Source organism: Puma concolor, chromosome B4 (genome assembly GCF_028749965.1).
Source record: "Puma concolor isolate L17-30 chromosome B4, mPumCon1.1.hap2, whole genome shotgun sequence".
Classification (NCBI taxonomy): domain Eukaryota; kingdom Metazoa; phylum Chordata; class Mammalia; order Carnivora; family Felidae; genus Puma; species Puma concolor.
The window spans coordinates 57,062,111-57,076,047 of NC_141673.1; positions in this window are offsets into that span (position 1 = coordinate 57,062,111).

The window sequence follows — 13,937 nt, forward strand, 5'->3', positions numbered from 1 at the left end:
GGCCGTTAAATTTGTTGTTTCAATGCTAAGCCAAGGCACACCAGTTACTTTTAGGTAAGGAGGAAGACATTTCACATATTCAAGATAAAAATGCATCTGGTTTGATGTTTGAAGGGTTATAAACATTACAATGTGCTTTAGGATTCTCGTATGTAGTATTTCAAATCAGATAATATAATAAGGAATAAACAGAGATACAAATATTTTAAGTACTAACTCTAAGGATCCAAGTAGATTATATTTAATACCAACCACAGAATATTTTACTTGTCATAAACAAAATAAAACTAATGACTCTTCTTTTATAATGAATAATTTTCTAAAAGCCTTGTAGCTTTTACAAATGCAATGTTAATCTTCTCTTTGTCATTGTAAGCATAAAGGAAGCTATTTTGTGTCACAAAAATGGCTCAATTAATAGCATTTTCTCTTCATGCACAGATCAGAAACGAACAGAAAAAAGACTGTGAAGTAGATTTTTAAAGACGTCTTTTCTAAAGCTCCCTTTTTACATGTATATTACAATTGTTGAATTAGATAATTTGAACATTCAAATTAAAGGACATGCAATTAATTAGTTTCAGGTAAAATTATTTCCTCATTCAATTTTGCAAGCACAGCTAGTTGAATAATGAAGAGTTAAGCCTAAGAACCAGGAAGCCACACTTTTAAAATCTGTCCCTCTCTTTCTGCTTCTCATAATGAATTCTTTCATACATTTATGATCTATAAATGTCCTCATTGAGGGAGACTAAGGGGGGAGGGGAGAGAGGGAGAGAGAGGGAGAAGGAAAGAGGGGAAGAGAGAAACATTGAGACACTCGGTAGCCATGACGTACCCCAAAATAATATAATTTTTTCATGACACAGTGAGTTAAAATTTCTCCCGCTTTGATCCCCAATCCACCTCGCTTTGGGTTTATAAATCTGTAGTTTTAAAACATCATATTTTTATATAACACTTCACTATATTGTACATTTTCCACTTGTTTCTGCCATATTAATTAACCATAGATTATTTATTACAAAAGTTTAGAAGGTTTTACAGTGAGGTGAAATATATACACGAAGGCATATGTAAAAGAGAAATTTAATGTTTGCTTTTCTAAAATGTGAACTATTATTAGTTTTCTCAGTTAATTCTTTTTAAAATTCCTATGGTGATAATTCAGTTTTACCAAAGAAATAACAAAGTCCTCACAGCATCCAAAGGATTTCTTGGGTGATTTAACTTCTGTAGATCTAAGTCTATTAGAAAATGGACCCCATTTTCCAATATTTTTACTATTCAAATAGATTGCTTTCATATATGGAAGATAGATAAAACAGCAACTTCAAATTGTTAATGCTACCAATTTCCTCAGGAGGGTTAGACAGACAACGAAACAGACAAAAATGACTTACAAAGTATATAGGTACTTGACTCTTGTCTATAATTTAGAGATGTTGTGACTGATTTTCATTCTCTGCTTCCCTCCAAGAATATCTTTTATGTGACCAAAGGTCTTTTTGATTTTACAGTCTATTCCCTACTCAGATAACATGTGAATAAAAATGTGCTACTCTGTGCTTGAAAATAAAACAGAACACTTAAAATCAACCCCCCAAACAAACACACAAGAGGCCTTTCCTATCTTAAAGTAATGCTTCCTTTTTGCTGTGATGATTTTATTAGTCATGGCTTACACTGGCCCTCAAAGGTGGTCATTCTGCAGAGAACTGGTTTCACTGCCTGGTAAGACCATGCCATCCTTGAAGGTGAACCTCAGGATTTGAGATGACTCAGCAATGTCTAGGAACTTGCTTGCATTTGGCTCATTAAAAATTAACACAGCTCAGAATATAATGGTATTTCTCACCAATGGATTGCTATTTAAGTGCTATTTGTATACACATCTTGACAAGAAACTAAGTACATATGCTGGGAACAATTTAGACAAGAAAACTAAGATTAAAAGGGAGAATCTAGTTAAATCAGATTTTTGCACAAATGAAAAGATATATGTGCAAATATATGTGCATTTTCTGGCTCACAACATAGATCTACTCAGTATTTTATATCAATATCTCTACATTTTCCAGCTAACTAGAAATCCTGTTGAAGATCCAACTCTGTATTTCCTGTAGAGAACCAAGTAGCTGTAGCCACACAGATTTCATTCCCTCTATCAATCTATAATGATTAAGAATCTGAGCTCTGGAAGCAGACTACTTGGGTTTAAATCCCTACTCTGCTACCATCTCTTGTATAAACTGGAGAAAATGACACAAATTCTCTGAGCCCCAGTTTCCTTATATGTAAAATAAAAAGACTACCTTTTAGCACTGTAGAAAGATCACATATGATGGTATCTTTTAAGTACTTGTTAAGGTACTTGTTACCTGGCACAGAGAACATATGGAACAAATTCTAGCCATTTAATAAGAATAAATTGTAAGACTTAAACTTATTTGGTTAAAAATAAAAAAAAAGAAACCGTGATGAGAAAAAAGAGTGGGACACAATCAAATAACTGGATCCCAGCCTGTGAAAATCTTTCAATTCAGCTTTGTGACTCTCAAATGAGAAAGACACAAATTCATTTGTATTTTGGCTCCTCACCAAGTATAATGAGTAGTGCGGTAATGAACATAGCTGGCATTAAACTAACCAGCACCCTATGCGGTCAGGCTAAAGACATTTGAATGCACAGGTGTCCCACATGGTAGGAACCTACAAAATCAGTGCTTTTTTCTCGGGGCAGCCCTGGGGCTCCACTGTGATCCCTTTACCCACAACAGTGAAGGCATCCCTTACAACACTGAGGGCATTTCTCTGGAAGATCCTGCTTCTAACAACACTCATACTCTAAGGTCAACCTCTCCAGTGACCAGCAGATTCCAAGTCACAGAAAAAAAAAAGGATCATAAAGAATTTTACTTTCTTAAAAAAAAAACTTTGAATAGCAAAAATGGAGAGATGAGAACTTAAAGAAAGAGACTGCTAGGGAAAGAATGGGTGGATAGGAATTCAGAAAGAAAAATCTAAGGTTCAGAGTCAGAGAGAGTGAGAGAGAAAAAAATAAAATGGTCCTAAGTCTAAGATAGCAAGAGCACAGGGGAGAAGAGAGAAGAAACAGATGAGGACGGAAGGGAAGACAGTGGTGATGGGGCTAAGAAGCTTATTCTGAAAACCACATGAAGCCATTTATTTTTGTTCCGTTTTGCTTCTCCTCGCTTTTGTGCCACAGTCTTTAAGTATTTCAGCTTCCATATTCTTTACAGTAACTGTATGAGGTTGGTAGATACTATTATGATTACCAGATTTATAGATGAGAAAAGTTAGGCTTAGAAATAATAATCAACTGGAAAGACACTGAGTGGCTAGTCAGTTGAGTCCCCAACTCTTGATTTCAACTCAAGTCATGATCCCAGGGTCGTGGGATTGAGCCCTGCCTCCGGCTCCATGCTGAGTGTGGAGCCTGCTTTAGATTCTCTCTCTTTCTCCCTCTGACCCTCTTTGCTGCTTACATGCACTCTCCACCCCCCTCCAAAAAAAAAAAGAAGAAAAAAAGAAAAAAAAATAATCAACTGGAAAAAGCACACAGTGGTGTTCCCCTTTTCCTTTTTATTATTTTTTATAATTATATTTTTAACATTTTTATTTATTTTTGAAAGATGTAGATAGAGGGGAGGGGAGGGGCATAGAGTGAGGGAGACACAGAATTCAAAGCAAGCTCCAGGCTCTGAGCTGTCAGCACGGAGCCCAATGTGGGGCTCAAACCCACCAACTGTGAGATAATGACCTGAGCAGAAGTCGGACACTTAACCAACTGAGCCACCCAGGCATCCCTCTCCTTTCCTCATAGATAATCAAATCCAGTCCCCCTCAAGAGGTTTTATCCCACTGAAGGAACCCCAACTTTTCCCGTTTAAGCCTATCCTTCACTATTTAACTATACAGGCAATGAGCCTCAGAAAACCATGCTCTTTAGTTCTGGCATTTTGTAGTGTGATCAACCACTCAGTCTCAATCAATTCATAGTCTTATCTTCTAAAAATGCAACCACTGGATATTTAGAATGTTTCTGAGAGTACTTGAAATCACCTTCATTTTTTCTATTTCAATTAAGAGGCATGAGATGGAGGGTGTGTATGATTAAAAGAACTTTAAAATATTGGTTTTTAAAAGTTTATTCATTTATTATTTGAGAGAGACAGAGACAGCACGAGTGGGGAAGGGGCAGAGAGAGAGGGAAAGACAGAATCCCAAGCAGGCTCCATGCTGTCAGCACAGAGTCCGATGTGAGGCTTGAACTCACAAAACCATGAGATCATGACCTGAGTCAAACCAGGAGTTGGAGGCTTAACCAACTGAGCCACCAAAGTGCCCCTAAAATGTTGTTTTTAGAGGAATATTGAAAAATTGAACCCTTTGCTTTTCCAGGTCAAGTTCATCCTCCCCTCAATGTTCCCAGAGTCACTATGTGCGCTACAGTAAGCATTATACCTGTCATTAGTAATTAATACTCAACGAAAAGCACTGGGACAAACAAAAACATCCAAACGAACACTAAACTATTTTGGAATTGAAATTTTGAAAAAAAATTATTTTCAATGCTTTTTCATGATGTAGTATTTCAATAGCGTTTAGAATTTGAAATGAGTTTTGTGATTTTTTTTTTTTAAGTTACTTTCCACAATACCGCTGTGAAGAAAGTAGGTGTTATGTATCGTGTGATTACAATTAGGTGCCAGTTGAATATTTTAAGACACATTGTATGCACAATAGTTTCAAATTGATTATTATTAAAAGATAAGGAAATTAAAAGTCATGTGCTAAGCTCCAACTAAGAGATTACATGGTCAACTTGAGACTATACTGTAAGGATTGGTATGTAGATTTTTAGGATAAACAATCTTATGATATGAAAATAGAATAAACTGCACCCTAAAACTTTAACACAATAATAATTTCCTTGAGTGCAGTTTTAGCTCTTTGATGCTGAAGTAGATCTACAACGGTATATACAATGTTATATATATCTGCTCTGGTAAAATTATCATCCCTAAATAATATTATCCCTAAATAATAATAGGGAAAGGAAAGAATGAATAAGAGGAAGAAAAAGGAGAAGAAGGGGAGGAGAAAACGGAAGCATTACTTATAGGTCACAGAGCATTTGTAAGACCCGTTACCTCATAAAAATCCTATGAAATGGGTATTATTTCTGTTTTACACAGAAGGAAACTGAGGCCCAGTTTTTAAATGAGTTACCTACGGTCATATAAATGCAACCGGAACAGCATGAAATCGGTAATGTAGGATACCATTACTTTCAATATCTCTTAAGATCCTCATGTGTATGTGTGTTTGCTAAATCACTTCAGCATCAATGAATAATCATTTTGCCATATGCTCCCAAAGTGAAATAAAAATAATGCCTATTTCCAACAGCTCATGCTTTATAACCATTTTATAACATTTAGAAAGTTTAACTAGAAACCTTTTCTCTTGGGCTGTATTCAAATGATTTATGATAATGTCCTTAGCAAAAAGACGCATCATTATTGTGATTAATCTCATCTGGTGACAGTACCATTGCACAACTAAATCATCATGCTAGAAAGAAACAAAATCAGTAACTCCATTTAGCAGATTTGGTGATGATGCTTGTTCAAGTATTGCAAAATTCATATTAAATTAGTTCCATATGGCATTAAACACTGTTCATTGCCTGCTAAAGACCTCAGTATAAAAAAAAATCGGTGATTTTCCATTTCTATTGCATACATGTGTTTGGACTTGTCAGTTACTTGAGATAATGCTGGCATTGAGGGAAAATCACTCTCATCAGTGCTATTCCTGAAATCATTTCTTGCCTATGATTTTCAGGCGAATAATTCTTTACCTATTTGGAAAACATACTCTTCACTAAACATGGTCTCATAGTATTCTCCATAATGCTTTAGCCTTGTCCCTAGAGGAGACAGTGTTGCTAAATTTTAAGTCTCCCACTCCCATTCTTAATCTATTACATACCAATAAACTTGGTTTTACAGCATCATTTCATTCAGTCTGATGTAAAACCCAAGTTGAAGTTCCCTGAAACGTTATATTCTTCTATTTCAAGAGAACCAAAAAGCTATCTTGTTTCAGATAAACAGAGTTAACTTTAGTGTTCACATTTTTATCTGTCCTGCCACATGTATATTATTCCTTCTTCTCCACAGCATGATTGGCACATCGCTATTATCCATTTAATGTGAATTATAGCTGATTTTATACTGAATGTCTTCACTGGAAAGTAAGCTCACTGACACAGGGTCCTGGGTCTTACTTATCTTTGACATCTTACAACCTGGCTAGACAATTTCTATTGAGTGAACAACTGTTAAATGAATAATAGTATTTATAATGGCTAATGACTAAAACAAAAATGTTTACTTTGCTACGCATTTTACTTACATTACCTCATTTAATCCTTGCAGCAATCCATGAAATAGATTCTATCATTATCCTCACTACAGAAGTAAGGAAACTGAAACAAGGGACAAAGATGACATCACACACCTTTTGCACAATTAGTATAGTGGTAAAGTTAGAATTCAATGTCAAGCAGTCTGACTCCAGAGTCAAGGCCTTAACAGACTGCCCCACAACCCTGTTTTGCCACAGAGGACTTTGGCATCAGGAATTAATGATTCTTCATTACCAAGACTGATACTATGACTTTTGTCAATTACACCTGCTATGGCATTACATTGCCACTTAATACATTTTATGTATCATGTGATGGTTAATTTTACGTGCCATTTTGACTGGGGCAAGGGACACCCAGAGAGCTGGTGAAACATTATTTCTGGGTATGTCTGTGAGAGTGTTTCTGGAAGAGATTAGCATCTGAATCAGGAGACTGAATAAAGAAGATCCGCCCACAGACTGAATAAAGAAGATCCGCCCCTCACCAGTGTGGGCAGGCAACATCCGCTCCAATGAGGGCCCAAATAGGACAAAAAGGCAGAGGAATGGTGAATCATCTTCTGACCTCAGACATTGGAGATCCTGGTTCTCAAGCCTTCACCCGCTGAGACTTACACCAGCAACCCCATTCTTAGGCCCTCGGTCTCAGACTGGGAATTACATGTTCAAGTCTCCCCCACCCCCACCTCCGGTCCTTAGGCCTTTCCACTCAGAGTAAATTATTCCCGGTTCTACAGCTTGTGGGAACCTCCATAAATTGCATAAGCCAATTTCCATAATAAGTCTCATCATAAACATATCCTATTGGTGCTGTTTTTTTGGAGAACTCTGACTAACATATCATGGTTTGTGTGTTTGTTTGCTGTTTGGTAAACAAGAATCTTTTATTATCTATGCTCAGAGATGAGTAGAGTGATTAATATATTCTAAAACTGCAAATAATCCAAAATGCTTTTATATTTGGCATATTATTTAAATTTTTTGCACCAGAATTTACTTTCTAAAACTGTTTTTTAGGCTTTAAGTTTTATGTACTTAGAGTCTGGGTCTATCCTTCTCAACAAATATTCTTAGCAACTAGCATTATAGCTACAACATAAGTGCTCAAAAAATTTTGAGTTTCATGAGTAACTATTGCTACTGATGTTAGATTTTTTTCTTTTTCTTTTTTTATTTTAGAGAGAGAGAGAGCAGGGGAAGGGGCAGAGGGAGGGAGAGAGAGAGAGAGAGAGAGAGAGAAAGAGTATTAAGCAGGCTCCATGTCAGTGAGGAGCCCAATGCAGGGCTTGGATCCCATGATCCTGGCATCATGATCTGTGCTGAAATCAAGAGTGGGACAATCAACAAACTGAGCCATCAGGTGCCTCAGTTGTGTTTTTTTTCCCCTTCAAAACCAAGACAACATGAAGAGTTTGGAGGACACATTGGGATAAAATATTTGTAACAAAACAGGATCAAATTTGACAGGACGTCATTACCAAAGGAGAGGAACCAAGAGCTCTAAGTTCTACCCTTCCCACTCCAGTCAACTTTGAGATGGTCATATAGTTTCAATGCATAAAAAGTGCCTATGCTGGATCCTAAACAGAGGCTGTAAAATTAGAAGTTGAAAGTAAAATTGCCTGCCTTATAGAGGTTAAATGTGGTCTCAGGAGAGGGTGTAAAATGATCATCCAGAATCCTATTTAGCACTAAGTTTGGTAATTTTCTTATTAATTAACTCAGCTCTTGAAAGTTAGTATAAATAAATGCCTATCAGATCAACATGTACAACCCAAAAATAGAATAAGTATTTTTGAAAATGGCACTGTACTTTCTTTGATCCGGAGGACCTCTTCCATATGGACAGCTAACTGTAAAGCATCCACTGATCTAAGAAGTAGTTGTCATATCAAAAACAGGCATTAAATTCATGCTGTGATAGAAAATGCAATGTTTTGGAAGACTGCCTGATCTAATTTTTTTTCAACTCCAGAGTAGTTTTAAAAATAACAGGTAACTCTGTAGGCTGCAAGAAAAAGGGTAAAAAGAAGAGAACTACGGATGAAGACACTGCCAGTGGTCTCCACAATAACCTAGGCCCTAGCCCCCTGACCCAGAGTAGTGATCACAGAAACCTCCGAAGAGTTATAGATTGGAGATTTCTGAACCAATTACCAGGGTAGCATCTCATAGGAAGTAAGAGTTTAGCAGATAGGGAGTCAGTGGATCTTCTTATGAGGAAATCAGTACACATAAAGGCAGGAAGACCTTTATATTCCACTTTCCCTTATCACCACCATTAGGCATCCACATCGTCATGAATTGCTTCATGATAACCAATCAAGACCTGCCTTCCCAGACTATACATAATGGACAAAAGTGAGTTTTGCAACAATATCAGAGTGAAGTTTGCTCACCCTTTTACCCTTTTTAGAGTCTTCCTAAAACTGCATATCCATTCTCCAATTATTGATTTGATCAGGTTAATAAATGGAACATTGATTCAAAACACAGTCTCATTAATCCTATTCCCATGGAGTTAAATCAACCTGACCCTATTTTCATCTCTAAAAGACAGTATTTGATTAGTTCAACTTGAAATCGTATAGTTGGAAATATTTTGCAACTTGAAATAAAAAAAAAACACTCTTAAAAATCCTGGCTATAAGGGAACTTGCTTGCACCGTGCAAACACCGAATGCTGTGCTTCTACGGATCCATCCCTCCGGTGGGTCTGACTCCCTCCCGCTGCCACAGGGCCCCTACCGAAACGGATCACCTAAGGAGAAGCTAGCTAAGCCTGCCCCTCCCGCACCCCCCCCCCCCCCCCGCCGTGCACCTTGCCTATGCCAGATCCCCAGCACCACAAGCCTGGCAGTGTGCAAGTAGCCCAGACGGGCCATGCCACCCCACCCCACAGTGAATCCCGCACCTAGGAGAGGGGTTAGAGAAGGCACACACCAGTCAGACAGATTGTGGCCCCAGCAGTGGGCTGGGGGCAGACATCAGGTCTGACTGCGGCCCCGCCCACCAACGCAAGTTATTCAAGACAACACAGGGGAAGTGCCCTGCAGGTCCGCACCACTCCAGGAACTATCCAAAATGACCAAACGGAAGAATTCCCCTCAAAAGAATCTCCAAGAAATAACAACAGCTAATGAACTGATCAAAAAGGATTTAAACATATAACAGAAAGTGAATTTAGAATAATAGTCATAAAATTAATCTCTGGGCTTGAAAACAGTATAGAGGACAGCAGAGAATCTATTGCTACAGAGATCAAGGGACTAAGGAATAGTCAGGAGGAGCTAAAAAATTCTATAAACGAACTGCAAAATAAAATGGAAATGACCACAGCTCGGATTGGAGAGGCAGAGGAGAGAATAGGTGAACTAGAAGATAAAATTATGGGAAAAGAGGAAGCTGAAAAAAAGAGAGATAAAAAAATCCAGGAGTATGAGGGGAAAATTAGAGAACTGAGTGATGCACTAAAGAGAAATAATATATGCATAATTGGTATTCCAGAGTAGGAAGAGAGAGGCAAAGGTGCTGAAGGTGTACTTGAAGAAATAATAGCTGAGAAATTCCCTGAACTGGGGAAGGAAAAAGGCATTGAACACCAAGAGGCACAGAGAACTCCCTTCAGACGTAACTTGAATCAATCTTCTGCACGACATATCATAGTGAAACTGGCAAAATACAAGGATAAAGAGAAAATTCTGAAAGCAGCAAGGGATAAACGTGCCCTAACATATAAAGGGAGACCTATAAGACTCGTGACCAATCTCTCTTCTGAAACTTGGCAGGCCAGAAAGGCATGGCAGGAGATCTTCAATGTGATGAACAGAGAAAATATGCAGCGGAGAATCCTTTATCCAGCAAGTCTGTCATTTAGAATAGAAGGAGAGATAAAGGTCTTCCCAAACAAACAAAAACTGAAGGAATTCGTCACCACTAAACCAGCCCTACAAGAGATCCTAAGGGGGATCCTGTGAGACAAAGTACCAGAGACATCGCTACAAGCATGAAAACTACAGACATCACAATGACTCTAAACCCATATCTTTCTATAATAACACTGAATGTAAATGGACTAAATGCGTCAACCAAAAGACATAGGGTATCAGAATGTATTAAAAAAACAAGACCCATCTATTTGCTGTCTACAAGAGACTCATTTTAGACCTGAGGATGCCTTCAGATTGAGAGTGAGGGGATGGAGAACTATTTATCATGCCACTGGAAGTAAAAGAAAGCTGGAGTAGCCATACTTATATCACACAAACTAGACTTTAAATTAAAGGCTGTAACAAGAGATGAAGAAGGGCATTATATAATCATTACAGGGTCTATCCATCAGGAAGAGCTAACAATTATAAATGTCTATGCGCCAATTACGGGAGCCCCCAAATATATAAAACAATTACTCATAAACATAAGCAACCTTATTGAGAAGAATGTGATCATTGCAGGGGACTTTAACACTCCACTTACAGAAATGGATAGATCAACTAGACACACGGTCAATAAAGAAACAAGGGCCCTGAATGATACATTGGTTCAGATGGACTTGACAGATATATTTAGAAATCCGCATCCCAAAGCAACAAAATATACTTTCTTCTGGAGTGCACATGGAACATTCTCCAAGATAGATCACATACTGGGTCATAAAACAGCCCTTCATAAGTATACAAGAATTGAAATGATACCATGCATACTTTCAGACCACAATGCTATGAAGCTGGAAATCAACCACAGGAAAAAGTATGGAAAACCTCCAAAAGCATGGAGGTTAAAGAACACCCTACTAAAGAATGAGTGGGTCAACCAGGCAATTAGAGAAGAAATTAAAAAATATATGGAAACAAACGAAAATGAAAATACAACAATCCAAACGCTTTGGATTCAGCGAAGGCAGTCCTGAGAGGAAAATACATTGCAATCCAGACCTATCTCAAGAAACAAGAAAAATCCCAAATACAAAATCTAATGGCACTCCTTAAGGAAATAGAAGCAGAGCAGCAAAGACAGCCTAAACCAGCAGAAGAAGAGAAATAATAAAGATCAGAGCAGAAATAAACAATATAGAATCTAAAAAAATTGTAGAGCAGATCAATGAAACCAAGAGTTGGTTTTTTGAAAAAATAAACAAAATTGATAAACCTCTAGCCAGGCTTCTCAACAAGAAAAGGGAGATGACCCAAATAGATAAAATCATGAATGAAAATGGAATGATGCCAACCAATCCCTCAGAGATACAAGCAATTATCAGGGAATACTATGAAAAATTATATGGCAACAAACTGGACAACCTGGAAGAAATGGACACATTCCTAAAAACCCACACACTTCCAAAACTCAATCAGGAGGAAATAGAAAGCTTGAACAGACCCATAACCAGCAAACAAATTGAATCAGTTATCAAAAATCTCCCAACAAATAAGAGTCCAGGACCAGATGGCTTCCCAGGGAAGTTCTACCAGACGTTTAAAGTAGCGATAATACCTATCCTTCTCAAGCTATTCCAAAAAATAGAAAGGGAAGGAAAACTTCCAGACTCATTTTATGAAGTCAGTATTACTTTGATTCCTAAACCAGACAGAGATCCAGTAAAAAAAGAGAACTACAGGCCAATATCCCTGATGAATATGGATGCAAAAATTCTCAATAAGATACTAGCAAATCGAATTCAACAGCATATAAAAAGAATTATTCACCATGATCAAGTGGGATTCATTCCTGGGATGCGGGGCTGGTTCAACATTTGCAAATCAATCAACCTGATACATCACATTAATAAAAGAAAAGATAAGAACCACATGATCCTGTCAATCAATGCAGAAAAGGCAATTGACAAAATTCAGCAACCTTTCTTAATAAAAACCTCGAGAAATTCGGGATAGAAGGAACATACTTAAACATCATAAAAGCCACTTATGAAAAGCCCACAGCTAACATCATCCTCAATGGGGAAAAACTGAGAGCTTTTTCCCTGAGATCAGGAACACGACAGGGATGTCGACTCTCACCGCTGTTGTTTAACATAGTGTTGGAAGTTCTAGCATCAGCAATCAGACAACAAAAGGAAATCAAAGGCATCAAATTTGGCAAAGATGAAGTTAAGCTTTCAGTTTTTGCAGATGACATGATATTATACATGGAAAATCCAATAGACTCCACCAAAAGTCTGCTAGAACTGATACATGAATTCAGCAAAGTTGCAGGATACAAAATCAATGTACAGAAATCAGTTGCATTCTTATACACTAATAATGAAGCAACAGAAAGACAAATAAAGAAACTGATCCCATTCACAATTGCACCAAGAAGCATAAAATACCTAGGGATAAATCTAATCAAAGATGTAAAAGATCTGTATGCTGAAAACTATAGAAAGCTTATGAAGGAAATTGAAGAAGATATAAAGAAATGGAAAAACATTCCATGCTCATGGATTGAAAGAATAAATATTGTCAAAATGTCAATACTACCCAAAGCTATCTACACATTCAATGCAATCCCAATCAAAATTGCACCAGCATTCTTCTCAAAACTAGAACAAGCAATCCTAAAATTCATATGGAAACACAAAAGGCCCCAAATAGCCACAGTAATTTTGAGGAAGAAGACCAAAGCAGGAGGCATCACAATCCCAGACTTTAGCCTCTACTACAAAGCTGTCATCATCAAGACAGCATGGTATTGGCACAAAAACAGACACATAGACCAATGGAATAGAATAGAAACCCCAGAACTAGACCCACAAACGTATGGCCAACTCATCTTTGACAAAGCAGGAAAGAACATCCAATGGAAAAAGGACAGTCTCTTTAACAAATGGTGCTGGGAGAACTGGACAGCAACATGCAGAAGGTTGAAACTAGACCACTTTCTCACACCATCACAAAAATAAACTCAAAATGGATAAAGGACCTGAATGTGAGACAGGAAACCATCAAAACCCTAGAGGAGAAAGCAGGAAAAAACCTCTCTGACCTCAGCCGTAGCAATCTCTTACTTGACACATCCCCAAAAGCAAGGGAATTAAAAGCAAAAATGAACTATTGGGACCTCATGAACATAAAAAGCTTCTGCACAGCAAGGAAACAATCTACAAAACTAAAAGGCAATCAACGGAATGGGAAAAGATATTTGCAAGTGACATATCAGACAAAGGGCTAGTATCCAAAATCTATAAAGAGCTCACCAAACTCCACACCCGAAAAACAAATGATCAAGTGAAGAGATGGGTAGAAAACATGAATAGACACTTCTGTAAAGAAGACATCCAGATGGCCAACAGGCACATGAAAAGATGCTCAACATCGCTCCTCATCAGGGAAATACAAATCAGAACCACACTCAGATATCACCTCACGCCAGTCAGAGTGGCTAAAATGAACAAATCAGGAAACTATAGATGCTGGAGAGGATGTAGAGAAACGGGAACCCTCTTGCACTGTTGGTGGGAATGCAAACTGGTGCAGCTG